This window comes from Limulus polyphemus, unplaced genomic scaffold (assembly GCF_000517525.1).
Source record: "Limulus polyphemus unplaced genomic scaffold, Limulus_polyphemus-2.1.2 Scaffold840, whole genome shotgun sequence".
Lineage (NCBI taxonomy): Eukaryota > Metazoa > Arthropoda > Merostomata > Xiphosura > Limulidae > Limulus > Limulus polyphemus.
The window spans coordinates 335,292-363,108 of NW_013666450.1; the positions used below are offsets into that span (position 1 = coordinate 335,292).

General features: G+C 34.2%; 1 protein-coding gene across 2 annotated transcripts in view; it reads right to left on the minus strand.

Moving 5' to 3' along the window:
* Window positions 1–27,601, minus strand: part of LOC106460815 (myosin light chain kinase, smooth muscle-like) — a 66,463-nt gene extending 38,862 nt beyond the window's left edge. Inside the window, exon 1 of one of the 2 annotated variants that reach the window (XM_013920556.2) lies at window positions 27,450–27,601. The gene's annotated coding sequence lies outside the window, so the exon portion shown is untranslated. Of the gene's footprint in view, window positions 1–2,502; window positions 2,814–27,449 lie in introns of those variants that run through there. The other variant, XM_013920555.2, reaches the window with a different exon arrangement.
* Between the last annotated feature and the right edge of the window lie 216 nt (window positions 27,602–27,817).

Here is a 27,817-nt window from a genome sequence, read left to right on the forward strand (position 1 = left end):
GAAAAATAGAAACAGTAAATTAAGCTAAGCCTAAACATATAAATATCCTGTACTTGAAATGTTCAAGCCACTGAAATGTATTATTTCACTATCAAGTGCTAAATAAATACGATTTCACTGCTACAAGATAGTCAAGTGTGATATAGTGGTTAGCTTTCTCTAACTCCGAACTCAACGGTTCGTAGTTCCCGTTTAATTACCACAATAAACGCGCTCTGCAACTGGATTCCGTAGGCGCGCTATGAGAATGACTAAAATCCTACCATTCGGTTAGACAAAAGTAGTCCAAGAGTTGGCGGTGGGTGCTGTTGATTAATTAGTTTTTCTCTAGTCTACCAATTAGAGATTTTATGCGCAAATGATGATTGTGTGGCTTTACGTGAAAATTTTAAAACAAACTGCTATAAAATTATAATTGTAATCCTTCAAATGTAACATTTTATAAAAGTAATCTCAGTTTCTTAAAAGGTGCATCAAAACCTATTTTCAGTTGTCTTGAGCAATCGCTTTTTAAATAACAAGAAAAAAAATGTTTCGTGTACTGTTATAGCAATGGCTTTGAAAGAATTTTTATTTTTAGAAAATGTCCGAGTGGGACAAGTTTCTCAACCAACTTTCTCATTCAATTTCCACCAATATTTTAAGCTTCTATTATATCTAAGAATAGAGAGAGTGAACAGCAGCTTTAATTCTATTAGTTTATTTATTTTTTTACCTTACGGTTTTTGGCTTCGAACTTTATGTTCTTTATACATTTTCAGCGGGAATCACTCGTCGACAACTCCAGATAGCAAACTTTTACAGCTTTTGCTTCTAACCTTGTAAGAATTCGTCCTTTTAAAACCACAAAACTGGCTAGTCTACCCTTAAGTGCTTCTTGACAAACTCAATTATCAGTGCTTTAGACATGAGAATCAAAAGTACTTCAAGAATTTCTGGTATATTTATCTGATGTCTCGTACTTAAGTGTCTAAAGATCTATAATAGGCATGAAGGACAACAGATTCATGTCATATATAATGCACATATTTGAGTTGAATAACTTATAGACAACCAGATGGAAATGGTGACAGCATGAAATCTCTATCGTAATTAATTTAGCTAAAGTTACTAAAAATAAAGTAGTTAGCCTACTGACCGCTTCTTTTATTTCTCACGTTAAAAGACACCTTAGATAAAAGTCCGTGCACCTTTCTCTTGCAAATATTTCTATCACTTCCTACGATATCGTACAGTTTCAATCACGTATCAAATCTGATATTCACGTTCCAAACATCAACTACAATATCTTGAAAAGAACGTCCCTCAAGAAGTATATTTTTCGCAGAGCTTCGAAGACGAAAGTAAAAACTCAACGACGTGATGCATGCGATTAAAGACTGTATATTATCATACATTAGTTTAATTTTATTATTGGAGCTTACGAGTAGCCACAAAATACCCTTTTTCTCTTGATGTACAAACATTTAAATCATTTTGCGCCATCTCTCACGGTGCTACTGTTTATCATGTGGTCAGTTCCTTTACCCTAATCAGTTACCTCTCCGTACTTACAATGCTAGAATGCGGGTTTCGATTCCTCGCGGTGGAGAAAGCGCAGATAGCCCATTGATTAGGTTTGCGCTAAGAAACACAAAAACCAGCATTACCGTTGCATTGTGAAATTATTGACACAAGTATAATGGTTAAATCAGTTAGAGGCATTCTTGCATGAATGTATTAATAACTACAAGTACAGAACATTTTGGGCTAAAGAGAAACACTTCAATTTAAAGATTTTTAGGCCTTTTTTCAATTCTATATAATGATGGACTTTATTTCGCAACAGAAGATTTATCAGGACAAAAATATAAGCTCTGAAAGATATTGTACTAAGAGTATCGGAATATACTAAAAGAAACTGTCGTTTATACTTCATCAAATCAAATCTAAAGTTTAAAATGCTATACAAGCTGATGGGATATTTACGTAATTACTGATAACCGTGTCGATAGGTATTTTTAATACTTCAATTTTCCAATACATTTCAATAATGTTACAAACATACGTCATCGAGTGGTACTAAAGTCTCGAGCGGGTAAAGTGAGCGAAGTTGTAACTAGTTCTTTTAGAATGAACACAGCGGTCAGTTGATAATGCAGTCATTTTCTTTACTCGTGAAACAGTTAATATTTTACTAGTAGCTTCGTAGTACTAAAATTATTGGTTATTTAACACTAATTTTACTTTTCGCATCAATGATAAAAATATATGCGCTCGCGCTATCCTATTATTCCGGCTCACATAGTAGCTCACTCACTACTATCGTTTTGATTATTATTCACTTAGATTCTGAAATTAATAACGTACATTCCTGAAACAAGAGTTTATTATTACGAATTTTCCTTAAGTTGAGGCTCAATCTTAGTTCAAGGTAATAATGTGATATGGATACAATAAAGTATAAAGCAGATTGTCTCAAGAAGTAATGAACAATGCGCATGCGTCTAAAATATTACTTACTTTTTACAATGTGACGTCGAAGAGTAGGTTTTCTGAAAATGAAGACTGTGTAACAATGATGATCAACGTAACCGTTACCCTACAGAAACTCTGAATAAAGTGTATCGAAGTTTTCTTCCATATATGTACAGCCCTTAATATCCGGATATCAAGTTAGTTACAGCCTGGGTTTGCAATTATATCCAATACTGTATATTCGAACGCGTACAAACAAGGATCAGGTGGAATGCGTTCGTAAAACGGAATAAACCAACTAACAGCGAGGGATATACTAAAGATGTGGCTGGCAGTTTGCCAGGTTTTAAGTTCCTGTAGCTAATTGCCAGTAACTTGCAGCTGCTTCGTCTTCCCATGTAGTGTTATAGTTGAACAGTAAGTTCGATTTACACTATTCCTCGGACAACTCGAGTGCAAGTGACGACGTTTCAGATCTACTTACAAAGTCAAAAGTGTAGAGCTGTATACACAAAGGTAACAAGAGAAGCATCCAGAGAGAACCCCACCCAGTTGGCTGATTTGTTTAAAGGTCATAATGTACACATTTATATCTCCATGTATTTAGCCGCCTCATCCCTAGAAGCCACAGTCAGTCACAATACCCACTAGTTTCAGCTTTTCAAAAGGTCTGAGCAAAAGTTTTTTTTGTTTGATTGTTTTAAACCATAGCATTTAACATGGCAGAAACCGAATCCACAGTGAAGTCAAGTCTTGTGGAGAAGAACAGGAAAATAAAAAAGTGCCATAGTCTGTGAAGTTTACTTCACAAGAAGTAAGGTCTCTAAATGTAAATGGTTAACGTGAGCGAGAGCTGGTAGGAAAAAATGAATACACATTTATCAACTATTGACTTTAAGACATGCCTATTATATGTGTGTGTATGTATATACACACACACACACACACACACACACACACACACATATATATACACACACACACACACACACATGTACACACACACACAGATAGTAGGTTTCGTAATTTTATATACATCTCTTTACTCAGATGCAATGATGTTTTACTCATATTTCAAACTCTTGAACATTTTAATATTTAACATTCACTTGTTACCAGTCGCGACCCGCATAACATTTATGATAGTTTACATGTCCTTCGCTTGAATTTTTCTTACTCTATCATTTTCACGAACGCTATTCAAGCTGTTTTCTTGCAGGCATTGAGTGTTAGACTTATAAATAATGGTCTATTTGAAAAATAAATAAATACGCAGTCAGACAAACAAACTCACACAAAGGTAACTTTATCGATAAAACTAGACTAAAGTAAACAATAAAGTAATCATATTTATAATAGTGTACATAGTATGAAACGGTTTTACAAGTTGAAACAAGGAAAATCACCAGTAGTAAATAAAGTGTCTAGAAGGTTTTTATAGCAGTCTATGAAACGAACCGCAGCTAAATTATTGCAAAGTAAAGTAAATGTAAAGTTATAATGAAGGCAAACTTAGCTGAATATGCAGAAATGTCTGAATACTTGTTTACAAAGTGATAAGCATATTGTCTTGAACGAACTGCGCATGCAAATAAGTTGAGAAAGCCCATGTAAATTGTATTTAGTGTAATGTTCATTTTTTAAAGGAAATTCCACTCAGGTTAAGTGTTATTTGAGTTAAATACTTTACAACTAAAAAAGTTTAAATTGAAGCCATTCGTCACTTGATGACAACAACATTGTGTCACACAATGTTGTTGTCATTGTGTACCAAACGCATTGCATTGAAAAGGTTTGCTAAGCAGAAAACAGGCGATTCTGAATTGAAAAGCCAATATGCGATCCGGAATCCTTGTACAACGACCTTTCTATCGATATGAGAATTGTAGCGTCTGATCGAGAAATTTGGAAGAAAAGTTCGAGCTAAACACGAGTGTATTGTTTATATAGTAGATTTTGTGCACCCGATCTATCTTTTCCCCTCCTTGGCTGTCAATCACCATGCCGCTCACACGTGTGTGGCCATATTTGTGCTAGCACCTGATCATCGAGAGATCATTGTTAACCAAAACAATTTTAGGTGAAATACTTTGGATACTCTTATAATATAATCTTTTCCCGAGGACTCTTTGAAGGATAGTGATGACATAGTAAAAAAGTCAAATTAAAGCAATATTGGTTTCTATTTTAGTGACAGGTTAAGGACAATGTTCTCAGAGGAAGTCTCAGCCCCATCTTCTCCTTCCGGCGACTTCAACTTGCGAGGTTCTCCTCATTCCATCTCCAGTGGTTTTATTTTTAACCCTTTCATAGTTTCAGCTGTTCTCTCCCTCGGTAGTCCCAAGAAAACTGTGGCTTTTGAAAACTAGTGAACCTAGATATTTGACTTTTTTTATGGCAATTGCAGACAATCCTTGGCCAAATACTGATAGTAGTCCCGCGATTTTACCATTTCTCAGTTGCTACTGGTATGTTTGGGGGGATATTTGATTGTTACTCTAGAATATTGGTTGTTTCTGGCAGCTTCTTCTCAGTAAGACAAAACAAGTAGCTTATCCTGAAGATATTTACCAGCTTTAACTTTGCTAAAAGCTGGTATAAGCAATGGGGTATCTATTTCTACAGAAGGTAGGGCTAAAAGACTGAGTGTAACAATAAGACAGGGTGGTCTCACAGTTATTGCTATACTCTGGCAAATTTGCACACTTCAAAATAAATTTCAAATGAAAATATTGGAGTTGAACCAGTCCGTGATAGATCAGAAGAACGGGTTTTACCACAGAGGGAGCTAGTAACAACATCATTTATACATTTTAAGCTAGCTTCAATTTACTATATGAACCAGCATCACCGACAAGATAAAAAAAATTGTCTAACTGCAACTAAAAAACAAAATAAGATAAACAGTGTATTGCAGAAAAATGATTAAGGTTGCTTGGATCTGCGGACCTACCATCGTAACTAGGCTTAAGTGACAACTCTCATCCGACTCTGAAGAAGTAAGCTTACTATCATTCACACAACAGTCTGTTTTCCTTTCGCACATACACACGTAACTGAACTATAAACAAGAGCGTCTATACCTGAATCTTATCTACCTGCAATTAAAACCAATAGATATGAATTCATTTATGCGTGGGAACAAGTCACACAACGTTACTATCTCATTACTGAATGGCTAAAACCAAAACATCATTTAAAATTTCGTAGTAAAACCTTAACTTTTCTTTTCCAAATTTTATACACAACTTACTGGACCAAGAGAAACAAACATCAGCCACTGATGAGGTGAAGCATCACTATATTGTTTTTGTTTTTTTTATCATTGTGCCAAGTAACAATAAAACCTAATCTCGTAAAATGAAAGTAAAATGAAAGAACTAAATCAAAAGTGGTCTCTACAAGATATATACTTAACTCTTTCACATTGCATGCGTGAACTTTCGTAGCTTTATTTTCATGAATCTTTTACTGTTCTTGTATGCTATCAGAAGTTTTTTTAATTTACTTACGCATACATATGCATGTTGTGTGCGTCAACAACAAACGACTTAAAAGGACATAGGTGGGAGTGGAATAAAAAAAAATACACAAATTAAATGACAAAACTCATGAAGTCAAACCAAGTCATTATTGTGCTGCCATCTAAGGTCAGAAAATCCTTACACATTCAGCATACAATATAAAATTTGTCAAACATTCTAATTAATGTGGATTTCTCATCAGTATTTGTCTAATTTTCCATAATTACAGAAGTGTTCATTTAATATGAATTAACATTTATATTTCTCCCCACTTTCCCACTTCTCTGCCACCATTTCATTAATTTGTTTCAAAGTTTTCTGCTATGTATTAGCTGCCCAATCAACTAGCTTTTGCAAGAATATCAGCCAGGATACCTTTACTGTAGAATTTTACTATGTAATGTGGGAAAATAAGGGTTGCAACTGGAATCTCACGGAGTCATATCAATTGGTTTCAGTTTTGTTACTGTAACAGGTATTATACTCTAGCTACTGTGACCTGATGAATCTCAGGTGATCCATTGTTATACACATATTTGATGTGTTCTATTCAATAAAAGTCTTAACGTCTACGTAGTTGACACTATTGCCCCAGTCACTCTTCTGAACATTCTCGCAGTTTCGTTGCCTTTTCTTCCGAATCTTTATAAATAAGAAGAGAAGTGTTCAATTTGCTTTTGGGTTATGCGAGCACTGAAAATCTTAGCTTGATGTATTGAGTTGTCAAAGCATGAAGTTCGGTCCAGTTCATCAGGATCCGAGAGGTGCATGTTGCTGGCACATAACATAGCCATATGAAATTCATATGACAGATGTTTCTCTTTTGCAGTTTTACTGTTACCATATTCCAGTCAGTTACCTACCTCACCTATAGCAATGCATATTCATGGACATTAATAACAATGGTATGTATCCAACATTGAAATACTTTCAATACATTAAGAACCATACATTAAATTGTAACTGCTCCTCCACATAACCAGTTCCTCTGGGTACTGTAGCAATATATGAGAAGTGATATTCAAGTAAATCCACTCAGAGGTACTAACTTTAAAAGCATTCACTTGAAAGTTTTTACCATTCATACAGAGAGACTAACTAAAGAAAACAGGGAAGTTTCTTCCCATCTAATACTTGGAAGTAAAACAAAGTAATAAAAAAGTTAACTTCTTATCTGCGTATGTTATCTCAGCAAGCACTCTGAAGTGAAATATTCACTGCTCAGATAACTTATCAACCATGGTAAAATAACTGATTAAAGCCAGAATTTAACATTTTATATTTCCCCAACATAGAACAACCTACCCACAATTCTGACACAATTTGGGCTGACGTGGCTAGCTTTTTCATTGTGGATAGCACACAATGTTTACACCATCTTCAATACTCAGGTTTATTGATGTAAAACTGGTAAATATGAAATATTGCAATAATAAGAGAGCCCAAAATGATAGAGAATAAAATAAATATGGACAAAGAAAAAAACTTGAGAACAAATTCAAAATAGAATATAGTTCTCAAATAAGTAAACCCGGGATTTTTATTGTATAACTAGCCAACCACTGTTGTTAAGCTCCAATGAATGTGTAAGCGTGGAAAGTAAACAATCCACTACTAAACAGGTTAAAATCGCAACAGTCCAGCTAATTAGGTAGTATAAAAGTGCTAATGCAATGTCCTACAATTCTAGATTACAAACACCATTAATCATTCTCGTCTCCTGTATTCAAGTAGAGATTAACTTACAAACTCATAACAACTTTATACAAGCCTAACTACAATACTACTTGGATCTAGTCCACAACAGGAGGAACAAATGTCCAAGAAGCATAGCTAAGCAAACAATCTCCAGTTAATAGCCACCAATATGCAACTTTGCCTTAGGAAGTAAATAACGCAAGTTTAACTATTTACATCCTGTTCACAGGGTCATTAACTGCAAAACACGTGTATAAAATTAAACATAAGCATGCTTGAATAAAGAAGTCATTTTCTAATTATAAACGGGTAAATATGACAGTTCCTAGTTGCTAAAGTTCTTCCTTATCTTTGGAGGATTTTTGTGTTTAGATATCCAAGTTCAGGGAAGACATCTTTTGAGTTGGGAGTCCTTTTCTACCTCAATTCAAATGCAATGTTGCTGGCACATCCTTCCACTTAGCATTGCTGGTATTGTCTCCTAGGCACTGACGAGTTTTTGATTGGTGATTTTGCCTCCAAATGGGGGTTGATTATAATTTTGCTATGTCTATAGACTCGAAGAATTCAAAGTTAATACATTGTGACTTTGGCAGCTGTGACGTCAACCTAGAGTTTAGGATAACGCTTGTTTTCACATGCAACTCTGGGCATCTTCTTGGAGTTATTAATACTGTAAGGGCAAAGTCATTTACATCTTCTAGAAGAACAATTTTCACTTTGCTTTAGCTGTGATATTCGGTCCTTAATGGCTGTTTTCACATTCAAAAATATCCATGGCTCCAAGTGGAACAATTTAGGACTAAAAAAATCCAAGCCAAATCAACCTTTGACTGATCAGAAATTTGGATAGCAATGTAAAACTAAATTCAATAGGAAAATTAGGCTGTTATTCGACATTGTTTGGGAAAAATTCATTAAGCTACATATAGTACACATGCATTTGTGCAGTAGGAATGGTGGATATATACCAGCAGCAAATGCAAATATCAAGTTTTTCGCCATCATTGTCTGTTTGCCAAAATAGAACTCTGGTTTCAATAAAAAAGTATACATTGAAAGCTGGTTCGTTATGTTGGTAACTATACGTAGTTACCTATTTAACAAGAAGTGACTATTGTATCTAAAATTAAGTACTCTATACCTTTTTTCACAACAAACTTATTATATGAAGCAAATAAAAATATACAAATAAGAAAAACCATGCCCAGTTTCATGAATGAATTCAGAGTTACATTCGTGTAGCCAACAAATTATGTTGTAGTACCATAAACATGTAGTCAGAACAAAACTTGTGTATAACGACTACCTTATTCATAAATAGAGATAAAATATTTAGTAATGTATACAATGTTCTGTAATAATTCAATTAAAAAAATCTAAATCAAAAGTACTAGAAAACATACTGGGTCAGAAGGTAAGAAATCAGTGTAGTCGTTTCATTTTATAGAAGTTTATGAACATCTCAGTTGTCACAACCACAGAATATTCTTTCATCAGCACCATGATAACAATGCCCTTCCCCATCATGTTTCTCGCATGATTTAGTGAAGATTATCCTATAGATTAGTCTTTATGGTATATACAAGGATACCATGGTTATTTTTTTTTTTTTATCTTGAGCTGTAATATGTAGTTATCCCAATTTTTGATTATGTTTCCACACTATCATGGTGGTTACGTGTGGTCTAGAAAAAAAATCATTAATTTTATGCTGTTCCTTGTTACTTCGCTTCTCTGCTTTCATAAGAGAAACCTATACTTGTCTTGCAGAAATATTTCAGCATAGGATCACGTATCTGAATAAAATTGTATTATGTTGGGAACCTGTTTTTTTCTTCTGCTAGTCAACTACGACGCCTTACACTAGACAACGAAAAGAAGGTTTTGTTTGAAGTCTAGGCACACTTTGTTTGATTCTATTTGGTTTTCAGTGCAACTAGTTCAGCAGAGATTCATCTCGAGACAGAAAACTGGCGAGCTATTCATTGATTATATAGAGGCAATCATCCACTTATCTAAGTAAAGATTGGACACATTTAAAAGACGGTAAAAACAATATTTATTTTTCATGCAACTTAAAGATCATTGTAGTTAACTATAGAATATTCTTTTTATTTCTTGATCAGATCTGCTGTTCTATGCGGGTTTGCCCGTCTTGTACTTAAAAAATATGTTTTAAGCTGAGAATACCACAATTTTATGGCATGACACAAATGTACCAAACACACACATCCACCTCAATGTTACATAGTAGTCAACATGTACTTTACAGTACATGCTGTTACCATTACGTGACAACTAATGGTAGTTTGACACTTTCAATAATTTAGCATGCACATGACTGATACAACAGAGTAAATTCAAAACCAGCTAACTATCAGGAAAAAATACTTGCAGATTGGAATTAGAAAACAACAAAATGTCCGTTTCTGCCATAATTGACCACTATGATCATGTTTTGTGTTGCCAATGTGTTAAAGTACAATTGTTTTACAGCACAGGTACAGAACTACCAGACCCACAGGTGTTCTCATGCAACAATCACAGTGCAGGGGCTACATTGGCTTGCACACAAGGTTGCTTAAAAACATTGTACAGAAAAAACCTCCGTCGAGATTTATCATAAAGGTTAAACCAAGTGTTCATAAAACAAGGATTGCAAAGCCCTTTTAACTTATTGGTACGTCAGAATTCTCAGCAGTTAAAGCTACAGGTGTTATAGAACCATATCAAATTATTTCACTGTCCTAGCTATGTTGATACAAAGTATCATGCATTGTTTTAAACAGAAATCCCACTATAAACAACCAATTCATGCTAGTTAGTTTGCAAGCTACAGATAAGGAGTAGTTGTGTAAGCAGAGATATTTTCTGTAAAGGAAAATTTGCAACTGTCTGCCAGAATTTTCCCTGGTTTTAACCAGTTTTGCATGTGGAATAGTGTCCATGCTATCTTCAAAATTTGAACATGAATATGGTTAGAAAAATATTTGTACGGGTTTACAGTTGTGAAACTTCTTGGTGTCTCCATACCTTGCATTATGCAGAATCCAAAATGTCTCCATACATACGACTCTAGGGAACAAATTGTGTATGACAGTTTGACTGCAATATCCGTGGTTTATAATGACATCAAATGCTTCATTCTGCACTTTGACATCTGGCGCTTGTATAGTTTTGTGAGCAGTGCTGAATTTGCAAATTTGAGAAAGACTTAGTCTTGCTGCACATAGCAAACTTGTCCGAGTACTTTAGTTGCTCTCCCCAAAATTCACGATTACTCATGCCACCTATCTACAGTTTGAACTGTCACCACTCATGATTAGTTGTCATTGCTGTATAGTAGTCTAATTGGTGCTGCAGCAGTGTCTAGAATTCTGAAACTTAAGAAATGGATATGCTTTCACTAATGGGCAACATAATATTTCATTAGAATTTCTATGCTCATGAGCTTGGTGTTATATGCTGAAGTTCTATTTTGTACATCATTGTTAGTCAATGTGCAAGCAAACCTTCTAGATTTATACAATTCAGCCATGGTCAAAGGTAATCTTGTCTTACAAGTTGTTCAACTAGTGTCTGAAAGTACTACAGATACAATTACTTTTGTTGTACATTAATGGAATTCAAGAGCTGTTGACATATCTGCATTATGTACTACTGTTGTCCCATCCAAATAGTCCAAAAGCATTAGTAGTGCAGTCTTCATCCAATGATATTTGGTGTTTGGAGAGCTATGTCTTTATATTTAAATACAGGGCAGCTGCAATGGTGGTGTGCATCGAATGGTTTTTCCTTCACATTTGTAACTCACCTATTGCACAAGTGAAACTGGCTAACATTTTCCACATTATGTGTATCCCCAAGATATCAATGCAGGTGACATGGAAAAAAAAAGTCTGAAACAGATGTCGTATATATCATCTATCTTAACTGTAGGTTATCAGATAATTGGATGTGGTTATCTATTTTCTGTTGGGAAGCGGTAGTTGATTCAAATTAGTCCATCTGATGATGCTGGAATGTAGGGGTATTAATGCCAAACTATGGCTGCAACAGCAGTGACTTGTTTAAACTATTGGGGTATTAATTTTGTCTAGCCTCAGCTTGAACAATTTCACTAGTCAGATTGTCCAGAAGTATGATGGATAGTTCAAACAACTTACTATACATTAGGCATTCGATAAAGCCACATTTCAAGTTAACACCAACTTTATTTTGGTAAATCTTGTCAACTTGAGTTTGAGTAAAGAGCTACCACAGGAATCATAGTGGCTCCATTACAATGCTCCGCAGCTTTGGCGGGAGTAGTAATAGTGATCCTTTGGTTGGTCCATGAGGACAATGAATACAAGGTACTTGAAATTGAGTCACCTACTTCTCCAGCATTATATTGGCTGTGACCACCTCACATAATACAAACAGTAAATCAGGAACATGAAGTTGAGTCATCTACTTCTCCAGCATTATATTGGCTGTGACCACCTCATATAATACAAACAGTAAATCAGGAACACAATGTTCCTGTGACAAAAATTGGAGGGTGTTATAAAACAGAATGAGTTCACTTGTCATTCTCCCTCCCCTCAATGAACTTTAGATCTTAATCACAAATAAATGGGTAACGTAACCACCTCAGTTGTCAAGCAGACACCTTCTGATGGGGGCATGCCTTCACCTCTGCCATGTAGATAATTGATATCCACAGTGAGATTTAATGGAAAATGGTCATTTCTGTATTTTGCTATGATCTAAGCACATTTTTTTAGATTAAGGTTTCCCAAGTTATTTTGAAGAAACAGAACAATCTTCCTTTTGTTTTCGACTCAAATCTTGATCAATAAGAAACACTATTTTCATCCTACAAGTTTTAACTTCAGGTATTCTTAAAAGTTTCTTTTGCTACTTTATTTTACCAGATGATACAATCAACTTCCCTATAGATTTTACAAACACCAATGATAAACATTTAGAGATGAAAGCTGGCTTCACCTTTCATCACGGTCATCTTTGTCAGGAATCATAGCACTTAATTTTACCTATAATATGTTTAGTTGAGATAAATTATATGTAATAGTTAACAGTTTTAGAAGTTAGAAGATCTTGTATTTGTGCGCAATCATGCACATTTGAAGGGATGTAGAGATCATGAACCAGAATTACATTGGTATCAAATGTAGAGTTTGCCATCAAGTACTTAGCTGAGATACCACTAAGAAAATTACAACTTGATAACACAGACCTAGTCTATTAAGTAAGAATCCATGAATCACCACTTAGGCAAAAAGGAATATTTTGACCCTAACTGAAGTAGTGCAGGATGAAAAAAAAAAACAACAACTAAGCACACTTCAAATAACTTTTATCATCAAGAGTTTTAGGCTAACCAGGAAGATTAGTCACTTCGCAAAACTTCTTAGAGATTGTACTCTCTACATGTGAGTGGAGAGCGATAAAAGACAAGGAATGACTCGGCGCAAACAGTTCTCTTGTATAGGACCGATATATCAGTACAATTTCAGCATTGGTACTCATCGAGTTAAGAAATGTGTGCTCTGTTCCTTATTAAGCTATGGAAATAAATTGCAATGCTCCTACAGTGTTGAGGGGGAAGCGCTTGTCAAAAAGTCGAGACATCCAGTTTTGGTGATCAACTACTGTTAATGAAGTCTGTCCCAAATTCTAATAAAGCCTATTAGTAATAAGAAATATTTCACTATAAAGATAGATGTCTTTCAAGCAGAATTGGTCAATTCCCAGGATGACCAAGAGAAGTGGCACGAAAGCCAGTGACTGGTGAAGCAAGTTATGAATAAAACAAAGTAGCATTCAGAAAATTATCTTAGAGCACTTCAATACTACATTGAGGGAAGAGTCCGTACTGCGATCTTTTAGATCATAGTAGGAAAATGTCCTCCATTGACATGGACTTTTTTTTTTGTATTAGAAATTTATCCGTATATTAATTCTGTTAGGATTTTGATATAAATGTAGTGCTTAAAATCCACCAACAAAAGTAGTTGCAACTAAATATGATTAAGTTTAAAAACAAATTACGTGACCTCTTATGCATGTCACAACATGTTCCTTCCTTCGTGAAGTGGCATACATTAATATTCGTCTAGGCCATTGCCAACATATCGTTGCAGAAATTTACAGTTGTATGTAAATAACCATTTTGCTCAGGCTGTTAGTGTTAATGTACCTAACAATTACTGGTTTAATTTGATTTTAAAAAATAAATTCAAAGATAGCATTAGTATGAATAAAGTTAAAGCCTTTTACAAATCCGTTTTGGATCGAATTTCCTCGATTAAATTTTAATATGAATAGCACCTGTTTGTATAATCTACAATTATTTGTGATTTTGTTCTGTTAACATCTATTTAAATAAAGTGTTCATTCTGAGGGTATTGCATCTGTCATAAGAGTTCAGAAACTAAGAGTTCCATTTTCCCAAGCCTAAACATAGGAATATTAGAGGGTATCCGAAAAATATTGGAATCATAAGCACTTCAATGAATTATATAGAATGCGTTCCATACGCTGTCGTTGTAATTAGAAATATGTTTGGATTAACAGTAGGATTAACTCGACCTTCTCATGCTTTGACAGCGCCATAAACAAGCTGTAAATCACCCATGGTTCCAGACGTTTTGGACACCCTGTAGTTTTTGCGTGATCAAAATGAGTAAACTAGGCTACAAGAATGTGAGTGCCGAGGTCTGCTTGCTAGATGGTTTATGCAAATGTTCTTTGAAACATTGTCTAAACTAATGGTCAGAAAGTAGGAATGGTTCTCTAGTACATTGTCGTCATAATGTTAATAACAACAATTATTATATTCCATATATGGCTCTTGAGTTGTATGTATGAAAATACAAGTTTTTGAAAACAACCTCTTGAAATAAAATTGTTTGCAATATGAAACTAAATGGAATTTTTTTTTTATTTAAAGCCACGATTAAGTCTGAATTCGAGAATAGATAACATGCAGGATTTTTTTAAATGTCAAATTTATTCAATATTTTCTTTATACACTCAGAGTAATAATAAAAATGTATTAAATGGAAATTTATTTTAAAAGATCTTTTCAATTTATTAAAAATTATGCTTCTTCAGCATTCGTGATCACAATCGTTATGGTAACAGAAGTAGATATCACCAACTGATGTTTACCTTTAGGTTTGACTATTAAAAGGTTGTTTTTTTTAATTCTATTGTTACAAGTTACCGTACACTTTTGTTTCTTATATCATATTGCTCCATTTATTTCTATGCTTTTTGTCCATTTCTACTCGACAGCTGTTTAACATATTGAAAAGATCCAGAACTGAGTACTATACTGAGAGCTGGAGCGTTACCAGTCGGTAATAATTTTATGAGAGTTTCTTTGAAAGTAGTTTGCTTTACACAGGAGATTGAAGTATGTTTCAAATGTACTTCTCTACAGGTTTAGGCGTTAAAATATATTTAAGGTTTATGGGAACAAAAAGTTAAATAGTTTTATTGGTCAATTAAAATAGCTATCGTTAGTATTTGTAAACTTAAGTTTAAGTTCTCAATAGTTATAAGTATACCAATAAAAAAATAATTTAGAATCATAGGACCTCCCATATAACCAGTAATAGTATGGTTACCATAGTAACAGCTGTCACTCTCTTCTTTACTGGCAACAGAGTATCCAGTTTGATTTACTTATGATTAGGTAATTATCACCTGGTAACTAAGATTGAAATGATTTATTTCCTCACACCACGGGTTTTATTCAAGTAGGGTTTTTGTTTCAATTGTTCGTGTATTATTCCTACGAGTCAAGTATTAAGTTACCGTGCGAAAGGTGTTCCTAACGTCTCGAATTTGTCTACTGACGTCACGTAGGCGTATCAAGTTGTGTACCTTTTTTCTTTCGAGAACGATTGTTTCAAAGATAAGTTGAAATAAATATTTCAGTTGAATTTTTAATTTCAAAATAACCGCCACAAAAAGTGGGGAGGTTGTGATCTCTCTTACAGCCGCCCACGTCTAACTATCGATTAAATGTTTTAGATTCTTAGTCTCTGTTATAGGGATATTTTCTCATTCATAGCTTCAATCACTCTCAATGAGGGTGTAAAATTCTTGGAATCTTAGGCTTCAGTGATATTCCTCCACCCCCTTCCGTGGAGAACGTTATTAGACTGTTTCCCACCGTTGCGTGGTACTCTCATCCCACATCTGGTCAACCAGTATGCACGTTCTCAAGTTTCTAAAACCAACTCTCCAGTTCGGTTTTATTTTAAACCTTTCATTTGTAATGTTAACTTCAGTCCACATGTAACAATTATGTTTCTAGAAGAAACCCGCAAAACAGTTGCGGTAGTTTATGCCCTTCTCATGAATTTTCCATATTGTATTATTTTCATGAACGCCATTCAAGCTATGTTTTATAGCAGGCATTGTGTGTTAGATTGATAAGTAATGGTCTGTTTGAAAAATAAAAATTAGACTTAACTTTATGTAATAAAACTACACGTAAAGTAAAAAATAAAGTAATCGTATTTATAATAGTGTGCAATAGTATGAAACAGTACAATAGTATGAAGAGTTCAGCGTATGACAGTTTTACAGGTTGAAACTCACAGAAACGAAGAAAAAAAAGCCTCATATAGAAAACAAAGTAGCCAAAAGGTGTTATAGCAGTCTATGAAATGAACCGAAGGTAAATTATTGTAGAGTTATAATGAAGGCAAACTTAGCTGATTATGCAGACATGTCTGAATAAATGTTCAGAAAGTGATACGTATAGAAAGCCCATAGAAATTATATTTAGTGTAATGTTAATTTTTTAAAGGAAATTACACACGGGTTAAGTGTTGTTTGTCTGAAATACTTTGCCAATAAAAGACTGAATTCAAGTCGAAGCCAGTGATGACAACGACATTGTGCCATCGTGTACCAAGTTCATTGCATTGAGAAGTTTGGCTAAGCTGTGGTAAGGTGATTCTGAATTGAAGAACCAATATGCAATCCGGACTCCTCGGACAAAGGCCATTCTAACGACACGAGAAAAATTCTAGACAAAGTGCATTATTTATATAGATACAAGCGAACCCGTGAGCCTATGGGCAACATTTACAGGGCCGAAAAAATGACAATTTAATTATTGAACTATTATTATTTTAATGATCATTACTGCTATAATGCATGCAGTTTAATTTCTTTAACGAAGTTAAGAACAGTAATTAGTTGGCCTACTTATTTACGTACTCTAATGTAAACAAATGCCAAGTTTGGGGTTTGCTTTCAGGAAATTCCCGTAAAAGTGTTTTCACACACAAAAAATCCGAGTTCCCTTAAGAGTTAGATGAAAAGTTACCTTTGTGCGAACCTCGGAGCCTAGACGATTCGTTTGGCACCATTTAGATGTTAGAAAGTCCAGAAGTTTAGAAGGGGTTTTCGGGAAATCCATGGGTTTCCCAAGGGGGTGGGGTGAAAAATTATCTTTGTTCAAACCTGGGGACCAAGACGATTCGATTTGCACCATTTAGAAGTCGGTGAGACGAGGGACTTAGGAGGAGTTGTGACACACACATAATCTTATATAGAAAAGCCTAACCAAATGTCTATGTATGTATGTATGTATGTATGTATGTATGTATGTATGTATGTAGACAAGTGTTTATATCAAAACAGATTTAATTTAAAATTTGCCATATTATTGGACATAAGTAGACAGCGCTTGCCTGTAGTATTTATGCGCATGCGCGACTATTTGACGAAAATTAGTTTTAGTTACAACTTTATTGTTTAAAAGACGACCCAAGGCCCACGATGTAAAACCCCTTTTAGAAACAGAGAATGGACTAAAGTTTTGTTTTGTAACCATACGCGAAATGTGGGGGCGTCGAGTTACTAATCCTCAGTACAGGAAAATGTCCCTATTAGTTCACTGATATGGAATTCGAACACCCACACGCGATAAACCGATACTGCGACACCAGATGTCACTATATTAACATAGCCCCTTAAAGATGAAATCGTCTATGAAAACATTTTTGTAGAAAGGCTTTTGACGATTATTTGAGATAATATCTCCCAAGAAGAGCGATTTCCTAACAGAAATTTTTAACAGAGGAACAAACGTTATGATATATTTAAATACATTTCTGATGATCTTGACAAAAAGTGTAAGTTTGTAGTCATTATTTACTCCTTTCGAATCTCAGCTCTATAATGTCTCAACTGACGTACTTTCGAAGAGAGAAAAAAGAAACATGTTACTCAATTGAGAATACATATTTAATTATCTGAATAGATTGTTTTATTAGAAAACATCCCCCAGAACGATGTTGCAACAACTGGCATTTTTTAAAATTTCCACACAGTTAAACTTAAAGCGAAGACACTACATATCATAATGTGGAATACGTTCTAATTTGGAATATTTGTAGTAATTATCGGGTAAGAAAATTTACTCTACAAGAAAGCCTAGACCGCACCTATTCTTTGATCCTAGTATGTGCAGATACCTCCTTCCCAACATGTTATTAAAACAGTTTGAATGAGTAAGCAATACACACAGGTGTTCCTGGTGAACAATTGACTTTTAGGGGCTATTAGGTTAAATTTCCTTACACACACACATATTTCCAAAAAATAAAGAAAAATTGCGAGTAAACTAAACTCGTCATAAATAGGATATATTTACATGGTCTTTGAATCAACTAAAAATGAATCGCAAATGGTCGAAGTGTCTTCGTTTGTTAGTAGACTCAAAACGTTTCTCGAATAGTGGTCAGAAAACAAACTTTCAAATTACAAGTTAAGTACCTGGTTGAACTTTAGTTTCTGGAATATTTTTTTTTGTCATATTCCATATTCACAGAAAGAAATATTCTTCAAGTTTTTATAAATCTTCAATATGTTTCACTACATACATCTCGAGGAACAAACTACAGTTACAGTTTCATTACTCACTTTCCGTCTATACGAGCAAGTCATTGTGACTAACCAGGCGATTCTTATGCAGCACCGATCTATATGAATATAAATAATATAGATATAATAATTCTGTCTGTTGTTTGTCCACGTCACTGCTTTGCAGGGTGTGAGTGGATTTTCACAAAAACTGGTATCGAGGTTCATTAGGTCCATGCGGGGTACATACAAATTTTCAGTTTTGCTTTCAGCGTTTTGCGGTTTTTATGGGCGTTTTTTGCGATTACATATAAGGGAAGCAACTTTTCATGCCTAAGATAACCTTTCATTAATTATGAATTTACATAACTTCCATCCAGGGGACGGCTACTCCAGTTAGTATTGAATATACGGAGTATTCAGTTGTACTGGGCTTCAATTAGAATATCGGCAAATAATCGTTTCTAGTTCTTATGGTTTCACTATTCCACAATTGACGTAACTGTGTGTATAGAATTTAGATATTAGCTGCTATTTTAAGTTTCCACTGGGCTTTTCATTTAAAAGTTTAAACATACACAAGTAATAACACTTATTTCTGCATACTATCCGAAACAAGATCATTTCGGCTTATTTACTGGTGGCCTTAGAACCAATATATATTTTTTTAATCAAGATAAAAAATAAAAACCTTGTCATTCCATTCCGATGTACAACCAATAAAATAGTTTTACTGTATATTTGACTAGAAAAGTTACTTTTCTTTATAAAAAAATCTTAGAAATAAATAAACCGTTTTTCTTCCCATACGATAATCTAACACTATAAATGGATTTAATATGGTTTTCTTTTTGCATTTGCAATTTCACTTACTTTATGTTTACTTCTTAGATGTCAAATTGTGTTTAGATCAATCTACGACCATTTAAGTTATAGTCGAAACTTATCACCAAGAGATAAGTCTTTAAATTCAAATTTGATGTTAGTTTTTACCAAAGAAAGTAGTCCGCGTTTCTTTACATTTAGTTAAGAATGTGAAGTAGCAATTTGATGAAATGCGCAAATATTTGGTGTAATAAACTACATAACAATTACCACCGTAGCAGAGAACACTTGATAACTCAATGAACAATTGTCCCTAGGCTAAGGGGTAGGGAAGGGAATAAATGCATTTAGATCTTGCATCTTAAAGAACAAATATTTGGTGTAATAAACTACATAACAATTACCACCGTAGCAGAGAACACTTGATAACTCAATGAACAATTGTCCCTAGGCTAAGAGGTAGGGAAGGGAATAAATGCATTTAGATCTTGCATCTTAAAGAACAAATATTTGCTTGTGTTGAGTCAGTGTCACCTTGGTAACAAAACTGGCAAGTGTTCAGCACTGCTTGACGTCATGTCGACTTGCTGTCATCAATCTTCAGTGAAGAAGGACGAAATGGGATGCCTGAGAACCACACGAATGAAACTTAAAATTAATTGGCGTTCTTTTCAAATTCCCTATGTTAACTTATTTGATGCAAAAATGTTGTGAAGTGAGGGGGAAATTGCTTTATACGAGTAGTATTTAATGATTATTATTTCAAATGAGTGAAGACTGGGTATTTCTCAGTGGAAAGCATGTATTCAGTATTTGTAGCAACAAAGCTAAATCTTTAATATGTAGTAGAGCATTACAACCCATCGTCTTAACAACGTGGTCGAGTTTGTTTTCATCATGCCAATCCTACGTCACGACATAAGCTTATCTTGTTTCACTATGCATAAAAAAAAAAAACATTTCAAAGATTCTGTTCCAGCTGTATCTCCGGCGTTTGCAAAGGCTGAAGGCATAACTGCAAATGGTACCAATTATGAAATATTATATTTTAAATACAATAGGCACGAGTATGGAAGGTAAATAATCTGGAAAGATTAAAGCTCAACAACAATTACCAACTAAACATTTCAAAAAGGACCTTGCATGTGTACCTGTAAATATGCAGTAAGCTATGCCGTAGGAATGTCGGATTTATTTTGCATATTCATTTTAAGCCAATGAGAAGTATATTTTCAGAAGTGAAGGCGATTAGTAAGCGTAACAGTTAGATAACGAAAGCTGAAAATCTTCTTTCATCATTGAAGCTATAAATTAGTACAAGATAAAATTATCGAGAAGAATCACCACGACGACATCACGTTAAGCCTACTTTTCTTTGTTACGTGACGTTTTTTTAGTTCACGAAGTTTCTAAAGAATTGCCTATGTGTACATGTTAACTTTTTTTATTATTAAATCAGCGATAATCAAACTAGGGTCCAACTCAAAGATGGTCGGAAGGTTTGCTATTACTTTGTGTGGAGGGGAGGAGTCGTCACAGGCTGAAATATATTCCCGGGGGGGGGGACGAAGCAAAAAGTTTGATAACCAACTTTATCGATAAACATTTAACAATACCTTCTTGCGTAAGCCATTAAAAACATTCAGAAGTGTTCGGTTTCTCATTCTGTTGTAAAATATTTGAAAAATCAAATATGAAATCTAGTAGCAGATGTGTCACAGTTATGTTTGTATTCTATTGACTTTTGTAACCATGTTATATACAAGTTTCTTATAGTTTATAGAAATATGACAAGCCGAGTTTAAGATAGCGTTTTCAAACAATTACTGAAAGGTAATATTTAATCCCTAGATGCAACGTTGTTATACTTAAAAATAATTAATTATAACTGTTTAAAATCTAACATCTGTTTCGTTTGAAATTAACATAAAGATCTCTTTATATATACTTAAGTACCAATTAAACGATATTCAGATTACACGCTTGCGTTTTTACTTTCACTGTTTAACTTCAGGTTTTTTACGCTACATATTTTAGATCTAGGTCTCCAAAGGTGCTAATAATAGATTTTATACAGGAGAAGGTGAATGAGTCATTATAATCACCTAGAACTATCGTAAGTTACTATCAAAATCATATTAAAAATAACTAAATGTGACGTTGATGACATAAGATTTTACAGAAATAAGGTATTCTTGAGTTATATTAATGTGAAAATCAAAATATAAATGGTAGTTTTTGTTTTACTTTCACTCTCACATGCCATGTGATATCTTTCGAGTAGTCTTAATGTGATTGGACGATAAAAAAAAAGTCTTCAGTGGCGTAAAACGAAGTTACTCAGGTGCTGCAGAAAGCCTTAAAAAAGATCATTACGCACAATGTTGGCATCACACCATCTGGCTTTTGTAAAGATTTAATTTATAGCAACAAATTCATTTTACGTCAAAGATAAGATCGTCGAATGGAAAGATAAAATAAACTTTTTTTTTTTATTAATTCGGGATGTATAGCACGGTTTAGTGTATCTTAAAGTAGTTAGGATTGGAGCTTACACTTTATTACTAGTGGTACAGCTAAGCCTAAAGTTACAACCTAATCGAGAGATTGTTAGGTCCAAGTTAAAGATTGTGGTACTACAAGTTACATTTATTAAATATTAAAATAGAATTATTACACGTGTTAGATTTTTAGAAAAGGACGAAATATAATTTATCTTTAGACTTAAACTATTGTTTCTATTATAAGGTAGCTGCCAATAATTTACATATCATTAGTATTGTTGCGTCAGCGAGTCACATGACTACTGTGACGCCACGTTTCTAGAACTATCCTGTACCTTGGCGAATGCTCTAGTATTTACTAGATATAGGGTAGTCTGGTATATAAAAGAGGGTGACAATGTGACGGTGTAATGTAATGTGTGTGTAGGTAATGAGTAATTAAACTGCGGTCAGAGAGAGACGTATTGTCGAAGTTAACGTTCGTTCGTTATAGTGTTTGTTTTAGCGTGAATATTGAAATTAAGTGTATCGTAAAGTTATATTCGGAAAGAATAAACCAGTTTTATTAAGTAAAGACTTGTGTCGTTAAAGTTTCGTCGGAACGAAGTTACGAAAAATCAATTAATAAGCGGAGACGTAACAGTATATTTAAATTTGCAATAACGTACGTGCAACTAAATCGTGGTCTACATCCTAGCTGTGGTACTAATAATTATTAGTATCAATATCAGTTAGATACTTTCATTGGCAGATTTATCTAAATTTTATATATTGGTACTAGAGAATAAAAACTAGTAAAACGTTAGTAGGGTTAAAAGTAGTTCAGATATAAGTGGGGTAGGGTATAGGATGCACCTATAGTGCCAGTGTTGGGTTAATATTAACTTCAAATCAGAAAAAACTAAGTACTTAAATCAAAACTAAAACCCTGGCCGCTAATATAGTTAAGTTAATACACATTTTTACTTAGAATAGAATGCATTGTTTCATCACTTAAGTACCCTTGCTGTTAACGATATTTTCGGCCACAATCTTAATGTTTGAGAGTTTTAGGTATTTATTGTGAATTTCAGAAGAAGAGATACAAATACACTACGCATGCAAAGCTTTCTTACTCGAGGATAACCTAGAAATAGCTTTAGGGGAATATTGCGAATTTCAGAAGAAGAGATACAAATACACTACGCATGCAAAGCTTTCTTACTCGAGGATAACTTAGAAATAGTTTTAGGGGAATATTGCGCTATTACAATGAGTTAATAGAAGGCTAGGAGAAGAAATCAAGGAAGTCAGAAAGAAAATTGATAAAATTAGAATAAATGCTGCTTCGGGGGAGGGTGACACTTAGTACTGGGTTTACAAGGGTACACAGTAGTAAGAGAATTATGGCTATAGAGGCAGATTCATTTAGCATTCAAGCACAAAATTACAAGACATTAGAGACTGTTGACAGTTTAACTATTAGTACCAAAGAGAATTCTCCTTGTAATTGTAGTGCATGTAGGAACGAATGGAGTTAGAAATTGTAAATCAGAAGAGTTGTTTAAAAAAAAAAGTAAAGAAACTTCTTCAGAGGATAAAGGACAGAAATAGACGTGTAGCCCTTTCGGGGGTACTCTCCCCCCTCCCCGGCCTTTACGCAGGAGGTGAATTACTTAATACGATTCGAGGCTTAAATGAAAAAGACTATCGGGGAATTTTTTTTTAGAACAGTTGGACATGGGTAGTTTTTGGGATAAGGATGAATTATATGCAAGAGATGGGCTTTACTTGAACAAGCTTGGTAGTAGAATAGCTGGCGACGCTCTAAACATATCCATTAAAAGTAGTATTAAACTAAACTTGTATAGTGGTGAGGAAAGTGGGAATACATATTGAGTAACAAGGAGATTAAAAAAAAGAGATTTAGAGTAGAATTTAAATAATATTTATAAAGATAAGTATGACGTTTAGACATTATAAATTAAAAAAGATTAAGTGCTATCATTGTTATGTTAGGAATAGTAGGAAGGAAGTGGACGAGTACAGAATTCAAGTGGAAATGAAATACAACGTTATATTTGGAATTATTGAAACTTCGCTAGATATGGTGAACAGTGATAATTGGAATTATTAGAAATTCAAGGTTAAAAATGGATAGCAACACTAAAAACAAAGAGGGGTGGGGCGTCTCTTTATAGAAGGTATGAACTACATGTAACCTTTTGAAACTGAATATAAAATATGGTACTCAAAACGTTGATCCTGTAGTTTAGAATCAATGGTTTTCAGGGTACAAACTTTAATTGGCAATTATTATAAGCCTTCTGATCAGGCTGATAACAGTGAGGAAAGGTATTACGAGATCAAGGTTGCTAAGTATACTAATGCAATAGTTATAAAAGACCAACTTTAGACATTATCTGGAGTTGGAATGAAGTTGAGAGAGAAGAGGGGTATTGTTAAAATGGTTCAGGATGGTCTATACCAATTGATGAAAGAGACAATTTATAATTATTGTTAACAACTAACGATGATATGGTTGGAGAGTTGAAGTGAGAAGAGCATTTTGGGAAGTGTTCATTGCAAAGTTAGGTTTGATGTTTTGCTGCTACATGTTGAAATAATGAAATTTTAATTCCCAATTTTCATAAATCCGAATTTAGGCAAAATTTATTATTAACGAATTTGGATAACGAGTTAAAAGGTGATATTAAACAGATGTGGATAGTTTTAAAATACTTTGGTTTTAAATACGACATAGCAGAGATCCTAAAAGAGGTGATGTAAAATAAGGAAGATCAAAACTAATTGGACTACTAAAGACATCGAAAAGGAAACAAACAAATTAGGGATAAGTGCCGTATGTATAAGAAGTTCAGATTTATAGATAAAGTGGAAGATCTACAGAACTATACGAAAACGAAGGATTTTGTGAAAAAATAAATTATGAGGAAAATGTATTTTGTTTGTTGTAATTTTTTCAGTTATGCCAAGTTAAACTTCTTTATCATTGTAATGGATGTAAGTAAGAGTATTTCAGAAGAAAAATGTTTTAAATTTTCGTTTATATTCACATCTTCTAGTACAATTTGACTCAAATTTTAAGTGTTTTCAGAAAGAAAATGTAATTTCATTCATTCATGCCAACAAGAATGTTCGATTGATCCATTAATTGTTAGGAAAATGTAGGAACTCTAAAATTAAAATAATATTGAAAGACCAAGTTTAAGTCTCTTCATAGGGTAGTCACTTATCTTCAACTTCTCAAAATATAGAAGTTCAAGGTTCTGCTAAATTAATCGGTGTGTGATTATCTTCGTAGGTTAATATCTGATTGTCCCCCCCCCTCCAAGTCTAAAGCTTGAAATAGAGAAACTCCGATATTACTGTGACCTATAATATTTCCAAAACATCTAAGCATATATCCTGGTAGGTCGGAAATATAGTGTCCCAATAAAAATCTTGTGCAAATTTCACACCGAAGATCCTTGTTTCGAAGGGAAAGCTTATGGAAATTTCACACCGAAGATCCTTGTTTCGAAGGAAAAGCTTATGGAAATTTCACACCGAAGATCCTTGTTTCGAAGGAAAAGCCAGTAGGGAATGATTGTAAATGCCACACCAAACACCAGTACATTTAACTTATACATTTTACTTCATTTAATATTTTCTCATAACCAATCTTTAGTTTACAATGGTTCTGTCGTTAAGTGTAGTACGAGTTATAATTCATTAAAATAAATCTCTTGAAACAATATTTACTCTGCAAAGTGATAAGACCCCATAGGCGCGGGAAGTTTCGATGTTTCGGTACGACATCGATCACGGTTTTCTCTGGCGATTTAAAAAAAAAACACCAACTGGAGATTCAAGGCACTGACAAGTAGAACCGGAGCATGCGTTGTACTCATTCATACTACTTATGACAGTATTCTGAAGATGTGGTTATCCTGGACACTGCTTGTCCAGTTTAGATTTTGTGCCATCGCCTACCAGTTCCGGATTCCTAATAAATGCTAAAAAAAATTGACAAAGTACCAAGACGAAAAATATAATGAATGTATAATAATAAGTGGCTGAAGCGTAAAGGTTTCCAATACCTTAACATTAATACCAATAATTAAAACAAAACAAGAAAAATACACGTGAATGTTTTTGGATAATGCACTGCTATATCTATTAATGAACAGTGGCGTATGGTAATGAATACCAGTTAACTGCCTTTGGTTACTTTTTCCAAAATCTGCAACCTCCATAATTGGATGCCCCCCCCCCCACATAGCGAACATGCTGCCGCCTGGACTAAGTAAGGTGTATAAAGGAGTGCATACACAGCCCTCAAAAACTACAACCCTCTTTACAACTTTTGTATCACTAAGGAAAATATAACTACCAAATATAACTTCCTGCTTCTCTCCCCCTTCCATTTTCTTCCAAAAGTGGCCACAGAATGTTTTCTCGTGAACCCCTCTGTAGACGCCACTGATAAGTCGCATTTTTGACAACAGTAATAAAAAAAACGATATTTCTCAAAGGTAGTGCTACCCTCTTTCTGATAAGGGGGGGTCCAAGGGCGGCTAGACAAAAATAAATGAAGGAGATGCACTCCAAATTTTGTGGCTATACATACTGTAATAATCAGGAAGCGAACCACTTTCAACAGGAAGCATTGTTCCTTGGGTGTAGGGGGGCTAAATCATGCTCCTCCCCCATATTACCGCTAAAGAATATTTCATAAAGAAACTAAGAGTTCCATTTATCGTGGACATCAAGATACTTAGGCTTCACAGCAGTTGAATTAATGTTCGAGAATATAAAAAGAAAATGTAATTTTGAATTTAGAAGTAACGTTCCGTAAGTAGTTACAACTAGTTTGTAAGAAAGAAGTCAACAATAAAAGCATACATTTAACTTGGGCATCTATCATTAGCATAGTTTAAGAGGCATTTCGGAAAATGTTTAGTTAAGACAATGAGCCCTAAACGTTGTTTTACACATTATATTATTCACGATATGAACCATAGCTACCGTGAGTGGAGGTTTTAAAACTCATACGATAGCAATGTTTTTATCCTTCTTTGTATTTCACATGAACTTGTTTAAAAAATAATGTGCAACTTAACATATACACACTACTTTTACAACTATTTCCAATTTATCACTATCAGTCTAGGTTAAGGCATTTTGCCTTTTTTATTTAATTTTTGACATACAAGATTTTCAAGATCTGAATCTAACCGGTTCAAAATGCATCGGTACACCCAATATTTAAATACGAACACAGTCGTTAGGAGTGTTTGGTTAAAATGACAGTGTGCCCCCAGTGAACGACAGTCTCTACAAGACCAATAGCGTACTAGCAAATATTATCGGCTAGTCCTATATTTAGCTCGAACTTGGAAGCTAGTTTGCTATGGTTCCGTCGGAACAAAAAATAAAATAAAATAGAAACAGAAAGGGAGTAGTCTATAACACCATTCATTAATTGTTCTCATAATTCGTGAGATTCTTTCATAATATATTCTAGACGTATTAAAAAAAATCATGTTTTACTTACCAGTTATACTTCTTACAGTCTATATAGTTCTTTATTTATTCAGCCAAACCCCTTCCAAACCAGAGAAGTGCTAGTGAACTACGTTTCCCGTATCACGACAAGCTATCCGAAAACAGAACACCCTCAACACCGGATTAGTACTCCAGGAAAAAGCTCTAAATGCAAGTGCGCCACCAAGCTTTATAACCAAACAGCGCGAATATGCATGAACTCCCAGGATGCGTCATACTGAACGGAAAGTTTCAGGGGCAGCTTCTTGCGGACATTTGATAAAGTCACATATTAGTTAAGAAATTTAAAGAAAAAAACTCCGATCACTATACTTAAGTAAAAAAATAAAATTTAATTAGAACTATGAAAATAATTAC